Source organism: Bombyx mori, chromosome 13 (genome assembly GCF_030269925.1).
Source record: "Bombyx mori chromosome 13, ASM3026992v2".
In the NCBI taxonomy this organism is placed as follows: domain Eukaryota; kingdom Metazoa; phylum Arthropoda; class Insecta; order Lepidoptera; family Bombycidae; genus Bombyx; species Bombyx mori.
Genome location: NC_085119.1, coordinates 15734378 through 15757813, shown reverse-complemented (window position 1 = coordinate 15757813; position 23436 = coordinate 15734378). Strand labels below are relative to the sequence as shown.

The 23436-nt window shown below is 36.9% G+C and overlaps 1 long non-coding RNA gene across 1 annotated transcript; it reads right to left on the bottom strand.

Moving 5' to 3' along the window:
- Positions 1-11056: 11056 nt before the first annotated feature.
- Positions 11057-12741, bottom strand: LOC119629368 (uncharacterized). Its single transcript, XR_005245396.2, has 2 exons — positions 12212-12741; positions 11057-11902 (listed from the first exon to the last, which is right to left on the bottom strand). It is a non-coding gene; the product is annotated as an uncharacterized LOC119629368 (long non-coding RNA).
- Positions 12742-23436: the final 10695 nt, after the last annotated feature.

Below are 23436 nucleotides of genomic sequence, written 5' to 3'. Positions count from 1 at the left end.
CTGCGAAAGTATGCGTCATTCAATTTGTCCCAACATCGGCAAGCAAGGGAATCGTGTATCGGAACATTCTTATATATTGACTAGCTGCCCGCTCCGGCTCTGCTCGGGTCTTTAACAAAAGTTTCAACGATGTTTGACGTTTTGTAAATAATAATGTGTTTTACAAAGTCGTAGAGTATTATTTTATTCTATCATCAATGGTTTTCGCAGGGCACGCGATGTAAGGAATATTTTAGGTAATTTTTTTACACCTTGGGTTACGTTATTTGGAGTTTTAGTAAGGAACCCTAATTTTTTTCAACAAGGTTTTAGCCATGTCACTCGGGAATAGTATAGCTTCCAAACAGTGAAAGAATTTTTCAAATCGGTTAAGTAGTTTCGGAGCCTATTCAATACAAACAAACAAACAATAAATATTTACTCTTTATAACATTAGTATAGATAGAGCTATCTGTTGTTAACTAGTGATGGGGCAATTATGTTGGATCTCTGTTTTCGAACACAGTTGTTCGAATCGATTAATTATTCAAGTAACAAATAGTAGTTTTGACGCGCTGACAATTATTGACTGGCTGTTCATCAATTATTGATAGCTGTTTTATCACTTTGAGTAACCGTTTTTGCTATCGATTAGTTTCTTATCGAGTTTTGGAAATATTTTTAATGATAAATGTTGCGTTGATGATTATTATGTAGCTTACGAAAAAAAACATTTATTATACATATCTATTCTGTTATATAATCATATAAAATCTTACAAAATGAGCATAAGGGCATATGTATTGAAGGTTCCGGCCACCGTCCTCGTCGAAACCGTCGCTTGCGACGAAGGGCTCGACGAGTGAATTAACCCATAGACACAGCCCACTGAGTTTCTCGCCGGATCTTCTTAGTGGGTCGCGTTTCCGATCCGGTGGTAGATTCTGCGAAGCACTGCTCTTGCTAGGGCCAGTGTAACATTTCCGGTTTGAGCCCCGTGAGCTCACCTACATGTTAGGGTGAAACTGAAATAGCCCCTCTAGGCTATCAGCATAGATAGAAGGAAAAAAATATTAAGGGTATGTTTATGATTATTTTTATTAATTTTAAATTTATCTCCCGTAGAACCATGGCCGAATTAGCTAAAATTCGATTTCAATCGATATCGATATTCGCCTATCAATTCGGTGACTTCTCAATGTAGCGACCCTTGTAAAAAAGCTCAACCGCAGGGCTCCGGTCAGGCGGCGTGACGTGCCGGAAGGGAACCGTGTGTCGAACTTCCGGTCCGCTCGTCCGGAACACTTACCGCATTCCCATAGGGAATTTTTAGTACGATGATAGATTTCTATTGTTTGAATTTGAAATTATAATGTACTAGTTGACCCTGCAGGCTTCTTAGTGCCTCAATCGAGAAATATAAGACCTAAACTTTTGTATAAAATAAACTTAAAACAAACAAAAGGAATCCATCCGACGGGGGACACATGAAAGGGAAAACAAAATTGTTATTTTTGTTTAATTCCGAGCATTTTTATATTTATCTACCTTTTAAACCTTCTTTGGACTTCCACAAATAATAATTCAAGACCAAAATTAGCCAAATCAGCCCAGCCGTTCTCGAGTTTTAGCGAGACTAATGAACAGCAATTAATTTTTATATATAGAGATATATATTGCTACAAAGTATGGTATTTTATATATGTATATACATGTGTAAGCAAATCAACTCGTGTACTTATATCGATACCAAGAGGTTGCCGGAGTTAATAAATGGCATCGCTTGTCTTGACATGTTAGTCCAAAACATACAAAACATAAATAACAAAATAATATCTTCTAATCGGAAATAATGACTGTTAGCAATGTGGACTGAAACGGTATTATTTAATTTTATGATTTGACATTTATTTTATACAATCTATTGTTTAGTTATAGTGGTACATAAATATTTGATACTTTTGGTTGAAGAAAATAGAAAATAAGAGCAGATACGTCGAAATTTGCCGAAGTCTCAATAGTAATAACTAAAGTCGAAAAGAATCAAACACAATGCGAGCTTTATGGAATTTTAGCACAACGACAATTTTTATTTACTGTAAATACAAATACAGCCATATACAAATTATTGAATATGTTATCAAAATAACATGTTCTATAATTTATTTGAAACAGCAAGAATACAAATTATAAACTCAAAACGCAACTAAGAGCACAATAAGTGATTGTGAGCTCAATTTAAACCCGTTTTGTTACGCTTTCCTTACACTGCACGCCCGTACATTGTACACTTGAGGCCAATAATATTTGAAAGTTTTCCCTGTTAGTGCTCGTGAAGGTAATAAATTTTGTAAAATGCGGTATTTTCTGAAATTTCAGTTAAGTGCCAATTGAATTTATATTTTATAACGTTTCAGTTATTCTCCAAGCAAAACGGGAATTTTATTGAGTTGATGAAATACACTCCAGGTGAAACTGCAAAAGCGTTAAATACTCTTGATCACGCTGAGAGCGCATACATCTCACTTTTCGAAATGAAGTCATAATTTTTTTTTTTTAGATCACAGCCTGAAGCGACCCTTTTGGCTTTAAACATAAAGTTCATATCTGAATTGCATTTTATTTCATTGCTTAATTGGATGGACGATTTACGGACCACCTGGTGTAAAGTGGTTACCGGAGCCCATAGACATCAAAAACGTTGTTGCCGCCATCTACTCTGAGATATGAGTTCTAAATCTCCGTTTTTACAGTGCAACGGCTGCCCCATCCTCCAAAATGAAATGAATTACTGTTTCACGACAGAAATAGGCAGAGTGATACCTATCCATCCGGGCAAGACGTCTTACCACAGTATAATTTTTGCAGCTAAGCCTTTTATTATCCGATGTTATTCCTTCACCGTGAAAGTCAATCGTGAACATTTCAAATTACATTAAGCTTCAAATTGCATTGGGACTGGCATTAAATTAGAACGTTTCTTTGACCGATTGTTTCTTTGACTAGTATCGGGTAGAACTTTTCTTTACAAAGATCTTACGGGAACAATAGTTTGTCTGATCATTAGTTAAAAGAAATAGTTACGATATACCAATGCGCTCAAGCAACTGCCACAAGTCTTTTTTTATTTATTTTTTGTTTTTTTTTTATTGTTAGATGGGTGGACGAGCTCACAGCCCACCTGGTGTTAAGTGGTTACTGGAACCCATAGACATCTACAACCTAAATGCGCCACCCACCTTGAGATATAAGTTCTAAGGTCTCAGTATTGTTACAACGGCTGCCCCACCCTTCAAACCGAAACGCACTACTGCTTTACGACAGAAATAGGCAGGGCGGTGGAACCTACCCGTGCGGACTCACAAGAGTACCACCACTAGTAAGTTTTTCCTATCTATATCCATCTAATCTGAAGAGTAGACTAGTTGTACTTAATTTATTATAATATTTCTATTTAACCTCAAAGAGAACTTCAAATGGCAGTACTGCCTTTCTAATATATGTGGGCAGTTTTTGAATGCAGGTACACTGTATGTTCATTTGTGAAACTGTTTTTGGTAAATGGGAGTAAAAACCTTTGTTTAACCTACTGTAAAAATAATAATATATTTAAATATCTTTGATCAAGATTAGCCCTTAGTTGTAATGTAATGAGAATACTAAATAAAAACACTGATATAATAAATTAATTCGTGAATTAACATAAAAAGGCATGTGTTCAATCATAAAAAATAAATCACGAAAATAGCATCCAATTTTATTGTCCCAAAGTGTAAAACTGTAACTGTATTATATCAGACAACCGTGACTTACTCCGCTTTGCTCTGATTCCGTATTTTCGTCAACCACATTACGACAGCACGCAAAAGGTTTTCTTTCACCTTTACAAATAAATATTCGAGATTTCGTTTGTTTTTGGAAATTTTAACCGTTTCAAAGCAATGCTAATCATACGTTTTGAACGAATTTGGAATTTGCATTATGCTCGCAGACCGATAGCATCTCGATTTTAATCAATATCGCAAGTTTCGGTCATGATCGTATCTGGTTTTGAGTTGTCAGTTTTCTTTTGGAGGGGCTCAGTCAGGTTAGCAAAAATTTTGCTTGGGCAAGCAAGGGCAGGCGCCCACCCTGGCGAAGCTGTTGAGGTCAACGACCCATCAGTAATCCTTTCATAATAAAAAAAACATTGGCCTTCATTATTCATAAACATTTTTTTAATTTTGCTTACAAAAATTGCCACGCGCCAGAGAACTTTCAAACCGGCTTTGTCCCGTTAAAAGTCTTATTTATATGGTCTTATGGTCCGTTCAGAAAAACGACGTTTTGTCTTAGTCAAGATCGTAATTTCATTATTCATATCCCATATCTTGCAATTTCAGCATTTCTATTTAGTGCATTATAATTTCCAATTTAAAAAGTCAGTCAATATTCAGAATACGCGCAGCGCAGGTCTCCAACTGGGAATTCGGGAGCCAGTCAGTGCAGAAATTTAATTTTAATTAAATATCTTTTAAGCAAAAATAGTGGAGTGTGATCTGTGATTTTTTCTAAAATCACAGACAGGTTGGACTCTTAATAATCTGTTGCAGGCGCTTATCGACAATAAAGACTTCCTAACCATCTTTTTACTACCTATTAGTTAGTATAATAACAGTAATCGTGTGTATTATTTTCCTCGGGGTCTCGAGCTAATTTGTTTTGTATATGTTAAAACGATTTGTTTTATTATAGGTACGGAAATATGAAATAAGAATAAGTATACTCAGATCCCGGGTATCAAATTTTATAGGTACCGATCCCAGCTCACCTGTGATGCTAACCAATATACGACGCATTCAATTTATTGAAAGAATCTTAAAATTGTCGCATGTTATACGGTACGTATATTAGAATCAGTAGAATATATTAGAATCATATTAGTTCAGCGGTCTCGAAGAACTAAGGATCTTCCAAAAGCACTGCCGTAGAAAGACGCGGGACCCCACCATGTGTATTTTCCTCAATGCCTCATGAGGCCACCACCCTCAGCATTGAGGGATATCGACACAGGGAGGAGGATATTATTAGAATCAATTTTAATTAGTAATATTATATTCTACCCGGTTCTGTTCGTTTGTGAATACGATCCTATCGAATAGAATTTCGTACAAATTGACACGATTTCTTTTAAGTTAGCATAATGATGAAAATTTCTTGGTAATTCACTAGTGAGGCCAATGAATATTTTGAATCCCATATTCTAGAATATTCCCGAAGTATACCGTTCGCTCAATGCGAACGCATTATTTCAGCAACCGGATAATATCATAGTGATATATGTCTCGGGAATACTGGAACTGTACTTGAATGTGTTTAATTGCGAACTGTCCGTCTCTTCGATGACGGACCTTTGAATTATTATTTGCTATCCAAAGGTTCCATATTGCATGTACAGTTATTGTTATCTGGCAAGGTACTTTTAGTTTAACCAGAGATAAGGCCCGCATACCTGTGTGCTCACTCAATCGCGTCAACTGCTTTGGATATACATATGACACATGGTAAATTCGGTCCAAGGATTTATGGAAAAGTATTTTTTTTAAATACATTAATTGGGTTGTGAAAGACTGATTATTGTCGTACGAGATCGATAGGCATCGATAAAAAATGCAAATCGATTTAAACAAAACCGCTTAGATTAATGCATTACGAAATAAATAAAAGATAGTCTGGGATATTAACAACAATGTTTGATCTTGCAAAACCACAATTTTTTTGCGGAAGCTTTCAAAAGCTCCGCGCGATCCGAATTTCGAGTGATCCGGTAGTTTTTTCATTCTGAGCACCATCATCCTGGCTTAACATCGGATTCGCACTATACGTTATTCATAGCGTCGAGTAAATGTTTCGGATTTAAAAACTTTGGGTTGGTTTGTACACATCGACACACACATATGCATTTACATATTTATAGAAATTTTTAGTTGTATTTGTATTTCAAGTTAGCTGAAACATTAGATGCATAGATCGTAGTACTTACAAATATGCACATATATGGTACTAAAACTTATTATCATCATGTTTATACTCAGTATATACCGGGTCGAATTGCGACCCGCTGAGAAGATTCGGTGAGAAACTCAGCGGGCTGAGATATAGGTTGGTATCACGTCCAACTCTTTGACGAGTTAAACGAATACGGATCCCTAAGCCTGTCCTTAGTGCTAGAGCTAAGCAATAGTCCAGTCACGACCCAAATATACATATTGAGAAACGAAGACCTAGACCAAGGTGTCTATAAGATTTTATTTCCTAATGCTATAATTAAATTAATGAAAATATCAATAACATAATGTCGTGATCATGGATCAGTCGGATCCTTCCTAAATTACTTTATTAGAATCAAATTATGCTCCTTCAAAACATATACACACTTAAGCCTATGAATAATCCAATCTACAAAAAAAAATTTAATGTTTTTCTGGAATTATGTTCACATCTCGGTGCGAATTCCTCTTTATGTCTTCTACCGAATTAAAACGTATGCCACGAAGTGGAAATTTGAGTTTAGAACAGAAAAAAACTGGCTTGAGTCATATCTGATGGTGTTTCAATGGTATTAGTAGAGACCTCAGTAAAAAGTTCATTCACAATGATGACTTTGTGCGAAGGCGTATGACCGTGGTGTAAAATCCAAGAATGTTCTTTCATCTGTTCTTTTTCGTTCAATTTATTCTCCTACCCGCCGCATAAGACTCAAATATTATTTTTTATTTAACCTTTGACCTTCCGGCAAAAATTCCGAAAGCAGATCATCGCGATAATCAAAGAAAACATTCAATGTGACTTTGACTTTTGATCGAATTTAGTCTGGTTTTTCCAGTTTCTCTTCAGTTGAGAGGCATCGCTCTAAAACTTGTTGACCAGTATGCATGTCAACTACGTCGTCCCCTGTCTCATCGCCAGCGACAATGCATTTCATTAATGTCCCGTTGAAATTGACCCAAGCTAGAATGTCCTCAGCGACTTTTATGCGATTGAGGTTTTGGAGAAAATTTAGGTCTTTTGGGACCAGTCGAGCGGTCACATGTTTGATATGATATAAACAGCTGTGTATTTAATATAAATAACAGATGCCACTCAAACTCCGTGGAAAAATGGATGCCATGGATTCTGCCAATCTAACAACAACAACAACAACAAAAAAAGTTTGGAGTCATAAAAAATCGACCATTCCTAATATAATACTTTTTGACTGGATATAAATCTTTTTTCGTCCATCCCCACCTCGTGTTAGCGATACGCCTTTTAATTTCGTCCATGCATCCGCCAAGTTTTTGAGATGAAAGCCCCAAAATATGTATAAGCTTGGACCACATCAATCTTGTTGTTTCAGTCAATTAAAATTTCCGCAATAGAATACAACAATAATTTTCAGCTGCATGCCACCTTTCCGTTCAGTTTATTATTGTTGTTGCGTTACGCGTAGTGGGAAATGTACTGGAATACAAATTATCTAACTTGTTTTAGTACTATCGCGTTAAAAATTTCCAACATTATCACGTCATGGGTCCGGACCTTACATAAGCTAATGCTTATACCTCTTAGCCTACATAGATGTTTGGCATTTCTGCTGCGATGACAATAGCATTAAGTAGTCTTTTAATACCAGGAAAACATTTAAGCATAAATTCATATATAACTAGGTTACCGCTTTAAGCTGTACAATTTAAATTCCTTTCATTCCTCATTCTGTTCAATTAAGCTACACTGTGAAAGCTTTACCTTCACGTACCTGTTTTATCGATTTCCACTCGCTTAATGGAGTGTAGTGACCCGTTTCCATTTTTCAGGACCTAATATTTTTTACCGCAGGCGCTTGGATGAAAAAAATAAGGACTTACTTAAATTAAAAAGCTTTCAGATCAATCGAACGTGGAATTGATATTATGAAGGATTATATGAAATTATTGCTGTAGGCGTTTTAATAATAAACGTCTGATAAAAAAATTGAGTTTGACCATTGCTTGTGAATGACCTTGAAGGCTTGTGGTGAAAAAGCGTTTCAGAAAATCCAAAAACTGGTGACGTAGGTCAGGTAACATCTGAGCTCAGTAGTAGAGAATTAATTATCTGCTGAAGTTAATGTTAGTTGATGATGATGAAGTCCTGTCGTAATTTAGATTTTAGAATAGAATTTATTTTATATTTTAACTCTCTTTCATACTGTCACCTGTTTCTAGACATTTCACATTTTGAGAAAAATATACCTTGGGTGTATGCACAATATCCATTTCGGTCAATCTACAGCAGAGTACTTAACGGTAGGCAGCGGCTTGGCTCTGCCCCTGGCATTGCTGACGTCCATGAGCGACGGTGACCACTTACCATCAGGTGGGCCGTATTCTCGTCTGCCTACAATGGCAATAAAAAAAAAGATCTCGAGGCACGTTACTACTAAGTTTTCTTGTAGCCATTTGATTTTGCTCCATTATACAGTTTTGCATTTTTTTAAACAGCTAATGTGGCTACCGCGAATACTAGATACATTTTTGGTTAAATGTATAATTATAAAATAGTGTCTAAATATATTATATTATGTAATGTAAAACATATTATTTTCTTTGCAATAACACCATATCCTTTCGTTGCTCAGCTGTATCCTGAACGAAAGCTGTATCTACTAACCCAAATTCCTGGTTATAAAATCAGTAAATTATAATAATAAATATTTACTAACAATCACGCCACATTAACTGGTCCCGTGCTAAGTTCGTAAAGAACTTGTGTTACAGGTACCAGATAACGGAAATAAATGTAAGATTTTTATTATACATATACATATATTTAACATACATCCATAACCCTGGAAAATACATTTTATATTTATTATTATACAAATATCTTTTCTTGGCGGGATTCGAACCCACGACCCCATTGTGTAGTGACCATGTTGCTTACCACTACACCAGACGGCCGTTAATCCGTTGTTTTAGTTCTACTCCCTCACATGACATAAGAAGAGGCATTGCCAAAGTTTTTACTAAACTAGACTGAATCTTTAAATGTAACATTATTGATAAACGATATTTTAATTTAGTGCCCACTTAAAATGAAGAATGCCACTTACGAAGATAGACTGATTTATGAGTAATCCTCAGCTGAATGCTCATCCTCAGCAGTTGAATGAATCTATGATTGCGCTTACAACAATTCAAAACCTCAAACTCAAAGATTCAGCTCGGAACGCGGTACATCTTAACAGCAATTCTCCTTTCTATTTATAGACCGCGTCCGACGCATTCCTAATGCCTCAAGACGTATTCTAGACGATTCTCGGACTTGCTATTTCTGATGCATTATAATTTAATGTATAATGCTGCTTTCAGACAAGAATTATTCTGAATAGAACAGCTGAAATACACTTGGTCTTTTTTAGTATTTTTCACAAATTTTACTGGTAGGGCAATGTATTGTGTCATCATCACAGATATAGGACATGGCAATGCAGACTTTGCAGTAGAAACAGCTAGGTTAGAGGTAACTACCAATGGGGAATTGCAATGTCTTCTATCAGTATTAACGCAAGGGAAATAACTTCCACCAGTGAATCGAGAGTCCGAGAGTCGCTGTTATTGTGTATAGATTGGTATATGTTTGATTTATTGAATTATTTGATTTATTGAATTATAGTCGTGTGATGCAGTTTTTTAGCGGATGTTTTTCTTTTTCATTCTGCGTAACACCTGATCCCAACGCTGCAGTTAGTCGCGTCTAACAATAATGTAAACAGATCGGGTGTGTAGGGGGTCTACGATGACTGGTTGCTGCGTGAGTTGGGGTCAGGAGTGTAATTAGCGGCGACCACAATAAGATATTTGAAGGAAATTCGATGAGCCGTCGACTGAAGCACACTGCGAGCTCTGTTTCTAATAGAGTATTAAAAACTTAGCCGAAAACAGCAACACCTGTGAAAGAAAAAAAAATGGATGCAAAATAAAAATTAAAACCCTAAATCTGAACGCATATTAAATAAGCAAATAAAATTAATTACTATTACTAGTAGACGTTGTAAAACGGCTCTCGTAATGGATTCTGCAGTATGATAGGATCTTCTTAAATTGAAGTTATAGTACCTCTTACTTTTCGTAAGGGTTTTAAGTGAGTACACAATCACATTCAATTCTGTCTTCGGCTGAATAAGGATGCCTATTAGAAATTCAGTGGCGCCTATTCGGACTGGCGTACTGCAGAACCAGTAAATGCAAAGTCTGTGTTGAGTCTAGGCGATAAATTATTTTCCATTTGCCAACATGACGTCACGAGGTTGCGCGGCCCGGCCCGGCCTGCAATTTTGCTTCGTTTTTGAACAATGTGAATAGTATACGATGAATTACGACCTGCGAATTGAAATTTACGGAGTAAATTATTACGAAACTATGTCATGTACTTTTTGTTGTATTTTTTTTTAGTTTAGTAGATAAATAAAGAATAAATAAATATTTACTAACAACCACGCCACGTTAACTGGTCCAGTGATAAGTTCGTAAAGAACTTGTGTTACAGGTACCAGATAACGGAAATAAATGTAAGATTTTTATTATACACACACATATATTTAATATACATCCATAAACCTGGAAAAGACATTTATATTTATCATACAAATATCTTCAATTAGCGGGATTCGAACCCGCGACCCCTTATGTAGTGACCATGTCACTTACCACTACACCAGACGGCACTACTGTTTAATTTAGTACTTTAGTTCAGTAGACGATTTCATTAGTATTCTTAACAGTAAAGTCGCGAATTTGAGAGGCGATTCTTCCCACCATTTTTGTCAGCGTATGTATGTGTGTATTTATTTATTTGGGAAACCAACAGTACAATACCAACTTAAAATATTTAAAAAAATAACTATAGCAATAACGAAACATGTTTCCACCATAAAAATCACATATAAGTAGAAAATGAACAGAGAAGAGAAATTTAAGTTTAGGGGAAAGTGGGGGATATACGAACACCTAAGGGAAAACTTAAATAAAACAATGGAATTTAATCACAGATTTTTTATTTATTTTTTATTATAAAGTTTACTTATCTGTCTAACTTATTCACTAATCATCATTTATATTTTTTTAATAAACTGCAACAATATGAAAGAAAAACAAAACCCTTAGTGTTCGGCTTTGCCCGACATTAGTCGGGTAAATACGAACACCAAGTGGGGTTTTTTTTTTTTTTTTTTATTGCCTTTGTAGGCAGACGAGCATACGGCCCACCTGATGGTAAGTGGTCACCGTCGCTCATGGACGTCAGCAATGCCAGGGGCAGAGCCAAGCCGCTGCCTTGGTTGGCACTTGATTACGAACCAACATTATTAACGACATAGGTCACATTTAAAACCCAACGATATTGACTGTCCGTCAGTACAACTCTCGTGAGCCCATTTTTTGCACACATAGCACACAATCTAGTCTTCAACGGGAGGATCAATATATTTAATTTATCTCTACAAAAAATACAAAAGTAGTCTTTATTTTCTTTTTTGCCTTTTTCTTTTTTTTCGTATTTTGACTAGAGTCACTAAAGTCTTTTTTTATATTGTTCAAATTATTTAATAATATTTCATACTTCTTGTTTGAAGGTGTTCTCTCATTACATTTCAGTCTTTTTATTTGGGTTCCTTTTTTGCCATCTTTCCGTTTTCTTCTTGATTTCTTACGTTTCCTGATCGTCTGTAAATAAAGGTTTTCATCCAACAAAGGCTGTATTAACACTTCTTTCATTAGATGGTCAAAATTTGTGGTTTTTGGAACATTATATGTTTCTGCTGCTTTACGCAGGGAGAGTTTTTGGTTTTAACATCGTCTATAGCCTTTTTGAGATCTTCTAAACTATACTTCAGTTCGGTCTTTCTTTTGTAAGTACAAGGCATCTGTAATAATATTTAAAAAAAAGTTAAACGGTCTACTAACAAACGGGAGTGGGGTAACGGCGAATGTTCGAGATTGCCCGACATGGAGTGTTCGTCTTTACCCCGCGGAATCGAAAATAATTAAAGGTCAAAAAACAATTTTGGTTAAATTTATTTTGCCTACTAAATCATTATCATTTAGCTGAGTAATATGTGATTATTCCACTATGTAAAAGCTGAATTATTATTGTAGATAGACATAAAGTTACATCAACTTGGCTTTACCAAAAAATTACATCTAAAACATACAAAATATTGAAAAATGCATACCTTTTTAAGTACGTGCGTCCGCGTCTCCCGTGTTATTGACTGGCATCAGTGGTGGCGTGATCTCCGAAATGGCGGCAAATAAAATTAGGATATATCTTTCTAACATATTAGAACCATTGAATTCGGCATTACCCAGCGTTCGCGTTTCCCCCACTTTCCCCTACACAAAAAACAAAAGTAACACAATACTCACATATTATTATGTACATCAACTTACACTATAAAACTAAGTAATACTCATCGGGCTAAATCACCTTATAAATATTCCAAAATAGCTTTTCTATATGCTACAAGTGACAAGCAAAATATGTCAGCATTAGAGAACTTAGTATGCTAAAACCTACAAGATCTACGGACAAAAGAGTTAGAAGCATATTTCGTTCGAGCCGTGGACATGTGGAAGGTCTGTTTAGAACGCGCGGAAATACGACTACATTTAAATGAAATTTTGGAAAAAAGACAGCTCGAATCAATCTCATCATTTATTATTTTATATAAAAACATTTGATCCCTCAGTAGCCTACGACTGACTAGAGAGATAAATTCTGAAAAAAAAAAAATTTAAAGGCTTCATACTTTGAGTTGGTAAAGACTTTAGAAGACCATCTACTCTGATTCTGTTGTACAACAGTTGCTTGTTGCTAAATGTCGTATTAATTAAGATATAAACTGAATAAATCAATTTTTATTTTAATACAACTCGCTCGCCTTTCAAACAGCATGCAAAATGCATTATTGCTTTACGGCCAAAATAGGCAGGCGTGTGAATTCTCCTCATGGGCTCATATTATATTTATTTACTTTTATTATAAAACTCGATACATGACTGTTTATAAAAGTGCAACGTCATTTTATTCCTAATACAAAACGCCTAAAAATAACTTAAACACTAAAGTTGGCAGGCTTTTGTTTTGCGCAGCGCTAAAATATTAAATATTGTTTGGGCATGCGATAGCGACCTCCGTTTAGGCGCTCATGACTTTTTATGGTTTCAAATTTAATCAGGGCCCGATTTCATATCCTTTGGAGGGCACGCGCCTCAGATTAGGGCGTTTATACACTACCATTTTTGCGTAGAGAGTTCATGATGATAATCAGTACATCGGCGGGATTGTGCAAGCGAATGTTAATGCGACCTTACCCCATAGACAGAGCCCACTGAGTTTCTTGCCGGATCTTCTTAGTGGGTCGCGTTTCCGATCCGGTGGTAGATTCGGCGAAGCGCTGCTCTTACTAGGGCCAGTGTTAGCAACACTACTGGTTTGAGCCCCGTGAGCTCACCTACACGTCAAGGAGAAGCTGAAATAGCCTCTCAAGGCTATCAGCATCGGTAGAAAAAAAAAGCGACCTTAAGGCTTTTGTAACAAAGTTTTGTGGACATATGACTTTTTGTATGTGTTTTAATTACAAGTTGGTGAATCAACATTATGTTTATTTATACATAATTAAGAGAAACTTCTTGTCTTTCTGCATGCTGAGCTAAAAATTTACAGTGAGATCTAATGTCCGTAAAATATATCCCTTACATATGAACTATCTATGACGTGCCGGTGCTTGAGACACATTAAGGTCATAACACTTTCCTTTTACGATATGTCTGCCAGCCCCTTCTTGTCCTTGCATGATAAATAGAGTCCATATTTATCGTAGCGCGCAGCATCATCCAAAGGATCATCGATATTGATTAATTAAAATGTTCTTTATATTTATGTAGGTGTGGGTCTAAATGAAATCACTATTTCTTGGGTTTAACTATACTTTTTATTTAATTTCTTATAGAGCACATTAAACACATCTTACTCATAATGGCGGCGTCGTGCGAGAGAGAGAGATAGAGCTACATCCGTCCCTTTCACATAGCATGCGTTCAGAATCCTTTCGCTTGTTCAGAAATGTTTTACAATAATTAGAAATGTTAGTAATAATTAAATCCTATATTTATGTATATATGGACAGCCCCTATCGAATGTGTCTCGATTTTAAAACGCGTCATGTTGCGGACGCGACAGATTTCCGATATCAGGTACTAATAATCGACGCCGATTACTAACAGAAGCCCCTTCTATAACGCAACGGCGGACGCAGATATGAAATTTTTCATGTAACAAATGGTGTTTTTTGTTTGGCGTCCATTTTATCGAGCGTTTGGTAAAATAAGGTTTGGATATGTCGATAAATTATTAAATTTGGTTTTGCGCTGATTAACAGTGAGCTCTCTCGAAGAGCATTTTAATTATGAATCAACAATTTTTTTTTTGTTTATGGCAAAGTCGAGAGGGGCTCACGACCCACCTGGTGTTAAGTGGTTGCTTATTTATTTATTTATTACTTAGATGGGTGGATGAGCTCACAGCCCACCTGGTGTTAAATGATTATTGGAGCCCATAGACATCTACAACGTAAATGCGCCACCCACCTTGAGATAATATAAGTTCTAAGGTCTCAAGTATAGTTACAACGGCTGCCTCACCCTTCGTACCGAAACGCATTACTGCTTCACGGCAAAAATAGGCGGGGTGGCGGTACTTACCCCCGCGGACTCACAAGTGGTCCTACCAAGAGTAAACAGTTACCGGAGCTCATAGACGTCTACAACGTAAAGGCTGCCACCCACCTTGAGATATGAGTTGTTAGGTCTCAGTATAGTTACAACGACTGCTCTCCTCTTCAAACCGAAACGCATTACTGCTTCACTGCAGAATAGGCAGGGTGGTGGTATCTACCCGTGCGGACTCACAAGAGGTCCTACCACAAGCTTTCAGTCTACCAATTTCAGTCAGTCGAGAAAGAGTAGTTGAATAAGACGTATCAATGTAAAATTGGCAGATTGAATCACAGAGCGAATAAAGGTAGTCTGTTTAATTTATACATCTGACACCCAAAAGTTGGTACTTGCAATACGCTACACAATCAGTGAATACGTAAAAAAAAGTTGTCATTTAACAAATAAATGTCACTGTGGCCCCGGTCACCGTCCTCGTCGAACCCATAGACACAGCCCACTGAGTTTCTCGCCGGATCTTCTCAGTGGGTCGCGTTTCCGATCCGGTGGTAGATTCTGCGAAGCACTGCTCTTGCTAGGGTACGTGTTAGCAACTCTCCGGTTTGAGCCTCGTGAGCTCACCTACAAACGTTAGGGTGAAGCTGAAATAGCCTCTCAAGGCTATCAGCATAGGTAGGAAAAAGAAAGTCGGAAAAGAGTACTTGAATAAGACGCATCATAGTAAAATTGGCATATTGAATCAGAGAGCGAATAAAGTTAGTCTGTTTAATTTATACATCTGACACCCAAAAGTTGGTACTTGCAATACGCTATACAATCACCTGAATCAATAAATACCTAAAAAAAAAGTTGTCCTTTAACAAAATATACATGTCACTGTGAAATTTGAAAACGTTACACGTTTCACGGAAACATTTCGGCCGGCAATAAAAGGCCGCTCTGCCCCGGGCGGCACCTCGGGTGGGCGGTAAACAACTTCACTAATGGCTACTTAACGCTCCTGAACTGAAGGAAGCGAACCCAGCTCTTGCAAAAATCCTCTTCGAACAACCCCGTCGGGGGCGCCTAGTGTTAACGGCCTGATAGGCTAAACAGTGCGTCTTTAGTTTTACACAACGTCAGACGAACTCACAGCGCATCGCCTTAATGCTCTCGAATTAGATTAACCACATCATGGTCACCCCCAATAAGAGAGACGATTCCGAACTTTTTTTTTATTGCTTAGATGCGTGGAACGAGCTCACAGCCCACCTGGTGTTGTGTGGTTACTGGAGCCCATAGACATTTACAACGTAAATGCGCCACCCACCTTGAGATATAAATTCTAAGGTCTCAAGTATAGTTATAACAGCTGCCCCACCCTTCAAACGGAAACGCATTACTGCTTCACGGCAGAAATATGCAGGGTGGTGGTACCTATCCGTGTGGACAAATTATAATTTTGCGTATTGGATTTTTATCACACGATGTTATTCCTTCGCCGTGGAAGTCAATCGTGAACATTTGTTGAGTACGTATTTCATTAGAAAAATTGGTACCCGTCTGAGATTCGAAAATCGGTGCATCGCTCAACACGCATGCACCGGACGTGTTATCCTTATTCACGACTTCTATTTCTATCTAATTGTACTAAAATACACGCTAAAATTTTTGAAGGAATCTAGTGAAAATCTTTTACCGAGCGGATAAAATTGCTTGGTAGATCGACGGCCCGAATGTTCCAATTCGGAACACGTAATATACAAGTGCAAACGTATTTTGAAAATGTCGTTAGCGCGATTCAGGGATCTGTCACATTTCCGCCGTGAAGCGGTTTCGGTTTAAAGGCTGGAGTCGCTGTTATACTGAAAAAATAAGACTTAGAACTCATGTTTCAAGGTGTGTCGTGGCATTTATATACTATGTTTTATGATAGCTATCGCTACAAGTTTCTGCTTTGACAAACGGCTTATAACTATTCATTGGATTTGGCCAGTTACAGTTTGCACCAGTAAGAAAGGTCAATATAGAACGGACATACAGTACAAAGCACGCCCTGAATGGAAATAGACTTCTGTTTTGCAGCAATGGTTGCTTCTTTACAACTTCTCGCGGAACGTTTTCTTTATCGATACAATAAACAAACAAAATCATAGTCTATTGTATAGGCTGAAAGATAGATTTCGTTTGACATAATTTACAACAAAATATACAATTCTAACATGTACAATATCAGCATGCTGGTAGAGCTTTTTAGAATATTTTGCGAATAAAACAATTATTAATTTACATAGTATATATAGTATTAGACATAAATAAGGATAAGGACAAGTGGTTTTCATTACAAAATAGCATTTAATAGTAATATAATAACCACATAATTGTTATTATTATCATTAAAAAAGCGTGCTTTATTATTTACTGGTGGTAGGACGTCTTGCGAGTTACGGTTTGAAGGGTGGGGCAGCCGTTGTAACTATACTTGAGACCTTATAACTTATATCTCAAGGTGGGTGGCGCATTTACGTCGTAGATGTCTATGGACTCCAGTAACCACATAACACCAGGTGGTCTGTGAGCTCGTACACCCACTTAAGGAATAAAAAAGTGAGTTTTCTTCCAGCCAACAATAATAGGAGCGACACAAACCAATCACAAATTAGAATGAAACAAGAAAACTCTATCACTTGTTCCACCTCTAATTGCGAATATTCTAGAGGAACATGACGTTATTTCTCGTCTTTGTCTTGGTGCTTAGTTAGAAATATATTTGTAACCAGAATTAGTTTCGCGGGACACATATTATTACATGTAATGGGTGCTAGTTTTGTGTAACTCGTCCCCTTTAATACGCGCTTTGTTCTCCGCGGACCCATGAATTATTTCTCAGACGCGAACATCGAGTAACGAATTTTAATAAAGACGACACAAATTTCTAAAATTCTGAAAATACGAGTTAATATGATCGTTTTTCCTATTTTTGATATTTAATAATCTAATTATTGGTGTACAATTTAAGTACAATAAAAGTAAAAAGTAAAAAAAAAACCAAAGGTTTGACAGAAAAATTATCAATCATTGTTATGAAGCAGTGATACTATTCGTTTTTGAAGAGCAGGGCTGTTGAAGTGTAATAAAGGCTTTAGTCAAATTCACGTTGTTTATCTATGAACTCTAAGATTCATTTGCGACTGAAATAATTCTGTTTGAAGTTTGTATGTATTGCAGATAAGTCGTCGTGGCCTAAAGGAAAAGACGTCCGGTGTTTCGTATCGAGCGATGCACCGGTGTTCGAATCCCGCTGGCGGGTACCAATTTTTCTAATGAAATACGTACTCAGCAAATGTTCACGATTGACTTCCACGGTGAAGGAATAACATCGTGCAATAAAAATCAAACCCGCAAAATTATAATTTGCGTAATTACTGGTGGTAGGACCTCTTGTGAGTCCGCACGGGTAGGTACCACCGCCCCGCCTATTTCTGCCGTGAAGCAGTAATGCGTTTCGGTTTGAAGGGTGGGGCAGCCGTTGTGACTATACTGAGACCTTAGAACTATATCCCAAGGTGTGTGGCGCATTTACGTTGTAGATGTCTATGGGCTCCAGTAACCACTTAACACCAGGTGGGCTAGGAGCTCTTCCACACATCTAAGCAATAAAAAAAAAAAAGATATTTCACTCGCCTTTTCGGATATTCCACTTTCTCAAGGCGTACATATGACTTGCCTGGAGTTGAATGATGACCGTAATACATAGATAAATAATAAAAAAAAGAATTAAAATAAACTAAAAAATTGATATGAACTAGTGAAACAATGCTACATTTCGCTGAGAATTTTGTACTTCGTTCAAAAAAGGACATGTCATAGCACTCAACAATCACCGTGGTTATAACATTAAATTTTCGGTAGGCAGCGGCTTGGCTCTGCCCCTGGCATTGTTGAAGTCCATGGGTGACGTTAACCACTCACCATTAGGTGGGCCGTATGCTCGTCTGCCTACAAGGGCAATAAAAAAAAAAAATTGGCACCTCCAAATTTAAAGCCTCGATTAGTTATTTTCGTAGCTCCATGTTCTTTATATATTAAAGGGCAGTCCTTTATACGCAACGACTGGTATCTCGTTACTTATGCATAAACCGTGATAAGCTTTGTTAGCCGGAATTATGAAGTAGATAATGTTTTAACCAAAACATACGACCATGTGTGTAAGCATCTATACTGCTTTAGGAACTGGTGATATAAGTCCAGCTTAGTGTGTACAAGAATGAATCCCACGAAGAAGTCATAATGTGTGGTTCGTATTAAAGCTGAAGGATTTTTTGCGCCGCTAATCTAGAAATATGGGTTCTAAGTCTCAGTACTTATAGTACAAGTACAAATATAGTACTTTATAGTAGGGACGGGTGGAATCTGGGTACCTACCCGAACGGGTTCACAAGAACTATTACCAATAAATTATGGGTTTATTCATTACCAGCGTATTGTTACGCGCTGGGGTTCGGGATAAATAAATGTTCCACCAAAGTACAACTTAACACTGTATTAGCACTTCACAAACACTTTAAAATTCTCTATTCGCTTCTTCCGCTTCGTTTCAGGTTCGTTGTTTCGCTTCCAGTAGTGCCGATTGCTAACTGTAAGCCATCTCTGCAACGCTTTTATAGCCTATACCACATCCCTAGAATTATCGAGAATATTTCACAAAAGTCGAGTATTGTGTGTTTCCGCTGTCTGACAATAGATGGCGTTGTACTTTTCAAGCGTTCTAGATGCTACTAGATTCTCCGATATTAATTCGGCTATTCGGCGATAGATGGCGTTACTCTTACCGGTATTAAAGTATGTATTTTGGGTTTTCACGGGTAGGTCGTGCGACTTTACCAATCATTGTGGTGAAGCAGTGATACTTTTCGTCTCTGAAGAGTAGGGCTGTTAAAGTATAAAGTTAAGGCTTTGATCACGTTCACACTATATCTATGAACTCTAATAACCGCTTAGCATTAGCTTGGTTCTCCTTGCTTCTACTCTACCAATAAAACCCAGCATAGTTTCAAATATTTCTAAATCCGGTTCATAGTAAACTCTACTTGACTCTACCATTCATTCTAAGAGGTTGATCGGAAAATTTTCTCGAACGCTACCAAGAAATTCGAAAGTTATAAGAGATGGTTGAAACTCTACCATTTTATGTTATCGACGCTCTTAAATGCTTTAAGTATCACTTGAATCTTGTTTATTGAAGTGGTGTTAAATTTTGAGCCAAATAAAGAGCAGCATTACTTTGGAGATTCCGGGTTTATTATTTGCATCATTATTTCTCGGTTTGCATTTTTGTTCTCTATAATTTACTATGTGTGTGTGAATTCATTCGAGTTTATTTATTTTATTTTTAGTTTATATATAATAAGATTTTTAATTAGGCATTTGCTGTGTTCTGATTAATGTAGTGCATATACATATGTGCATACAAACATACATATTACTTATATAGAGTCGATTTTACTTTATGGTATATGTATCATTGTATCATACATTGAGCTAAGATTACTATATATGGAGATGCTATATCGATCATAGGGAGGAGTTTATGGTGAATGTATTTAAGTAATGTACATTTCATGTGCAATGCATATTACTTAAGTTGTATACGACAATGTACCGAAATTGCTTATATCTTTTTTTTATTGCTTCGATGGGTGAACGAGCTCACAGCCCACCTGGTGTTAAGTGGTTACTGGAGCCCATAGACATCTACAACGTAAATGCGCCACCCACCTTGAGATATAAGTTCTAAGGTCTCAATATAGTGTTAGGTATTTATAAGTACATAATACAAGTTCCGAAGATATCACATAAATATCACATAAATTATAATAAAGTCTGCTGTCGTGTAGGCTTAGTTGCTACGCATATCCGATGATGTTGATTTAAATCTCGATAAATATGTTTAAAACTAATCTAAATTACTTCTAGAAATAGATAATAGTATCTCAGATATAATTAACTGAATTTATTTTAACTTAATAATAATTTTAAATAATTGTTCAATTGACTCGGTTGACTTCACTCGTCTAGTGACGTCGATCGCACCACCATTCCGTTGTGGTGGGGCGATCAGACAATATATTATATTCGAGCACACCGAGGTAGCATTCATTCTCGACAGAGAGTTGAAAGTGTAAGCACGATCACTGTAAAATTACTCTGTAAGTGAAAAGTGGAAATAAATACAAGCTGTTAGTGTAAAGTGACGCACTATTTAATTCCTGCTGACCTAAGCCCTTTAATAGTTAGTTACAACGGCTGCCCCACCCTTCAAACCGAAACACATTACTGCTTCACGGCAGAAATAGGCAGGGTGGCGGTACCTACCCGTGCGGACTCACAAGACGTACTACCACCAGTATAAATCGTATCTAGCAATGCATATTGCTTAAATTCTTATGAATATAGTTATGAGAAAATTTTGTTATTCTTGTTTCGGGCTGTAACGGCAAATCGGATCGGTGCCATTACTTACCAAGCTATTTTTATATAATATTTCAATTTTTTTACATATTTCTCTCGTGCAAAAAATTTATTCATTCATTCATATTGATATGCGATACATTCCTTTGAATTAAATAAGCTCAGATGAAACCGTTAGTAGATAGAGTATAATAGATTTTATCTATGCGTTGCTGCATCCTAAGCTCTATTTGAGTTCATTGGAATAAGCTTAGGCTTCTAACAATATTAACACGTGTTAACATGTTTTTAAATAACTGTAAAATGAATAAAGAGTGTTTTAGCCATTAGCGTACTAGCTTACTCACACACGATCTCTAGACACCAATGCGAGCTTCACTCTTCCTTTGAGACACAAAAAGGTCAAAAGTTGACCGCAGTCAACATTGTAACCAGTCCCATGGACGTCTGTGAAGGAATAACTGCGAAGGAAGCAGTAAGCTGGATATTCGTTTCCATTGCTACAAGAATTTGGTGATATTTGGTAGGAAAACATAATATGAGGATTCTGTTACTACGGACGGGTAATACGGAAAATGTAGCAGTAGATTCAAGCCGACAAACATCCGGATCTGCTCATTAATAACAACACGCCATTATCAAAAATCTACCCCTGACTCGGTATCCCGTTAATCCGAACGTATTTAAATTGGTACAAAAAAAAAAAAAAAAACCGAAACACGGAAACATAATAATCCCATTCACTCCTATCACACAAATTACCGATTAAATGGGATTTCGGGAGTTTTTTTTTGTTTTTTTTTTTTTTGTTCACAAACGTAACGGCCGTGTGTGTAAATTACAACGAACGGTTTGCGGTATTATCTGGTCCGAGCTGCGTATCCGTTGCGTTTTTGGCACGGCGGCAACGCGTTACACGGTTTTAGTTAATGTGCGGTTCTGCTGTTGCGAAATGCGGAATTAGCGTTTTTCGTGGCCGCGCCAAGCATGGGTTTTAATTTTTTTTTTTTTTTTACATTTTATCTCCGAATTACGACCGCCGCGGAATACAGTCGTAAAGTTTAAGTATTGGATTTTCAATGGGGCGTGATAAATATGTATTACCGATTTTGGGTGATTTGGCGGTGTGCAGGCTTGTTTTGGTGTGTTCAAAATCACAAAGAGGGTTTGATTTTGTGACAGCAAAAGCTTTAGCCGAAATAAATACGCTCAGTGTAACGTTAAAAAGATTTAAGGTTTGCTCAGAACAACTTTCATGATTAAAGAATAACAGTGCGTAATAAATAGGTAAAAAATTCTTCTAAGTCGTAAATGTCGGAGCTTACCAATAGAATATGGAATACCATAGAAAAAAAATAGACCCGGACTACGTTATTTAACTGCGTACATATGTGAACGAATTTACGGTCCACCTGATAATAAGTGGTTATCTGAGCCTATAAATATCCCTGCTGCAGTAGTCGCCTTGAGATATGAGGTGAAGTCCGCAGAATGAGACAGCATGCCGGTACCTACTTACGCGACTTATAATACTCTTTGTCATTAGTAAATGCTGATCGCAGTTTTGGATATAATCATCTTAGAAGATCAAACATCTCAAAACAAAAATATTGAATCAGAATCGAGCTCGAAGTAGGCAGTACAGTAATTGAGTTCACTAGCTCCCAGACTAAAAAGGCAGTCACCCAAAAAATTCAGAGTTTGAACTGTTTGTTTTGTTACAAATTATTATATTATTAATAGTTGACAGTCGCTGTTACGTCAATTCAATATGACAGTAGAACTCAAAATGTGCCTAAATTTCGCCTAAAGAATATCAATAACAAAAAGTTTAAATATTTTTTTATTAGAATGTGAAAATGTAAAGTTTTGATATTTTCTATTTACTAATTTCGCGAGTCGTGTACACAAATTAAAAGTAATCTGGTGGTAGGACCTCTTGTGAGTCCGCACGGGTAGGTACCACCACCCCGCCTATTTCCGCCGTGAAGCAGTAATGCGTTTCGGTTCGAAGGGGGGGGGGGAACCGTTGTAACTATACTGAGACCTTAGAACTTATATCGCAAGGTGGGTGGCGCATTTACGTCGTAGATGTCTGGGCTCCGGTAACCCGGTAAACATCAGGTGGGCTGTGAGCTCGTCCACCCATCTAAGCAATAATAAAAATAATAAAAAATAATAATATAGTTTTACGGTTTAATCTCGCAATTATTAATTTCGACGTTTCCAATTTATTCCAATTATTATTATAGTTATCGTGATTGCAGCGTCC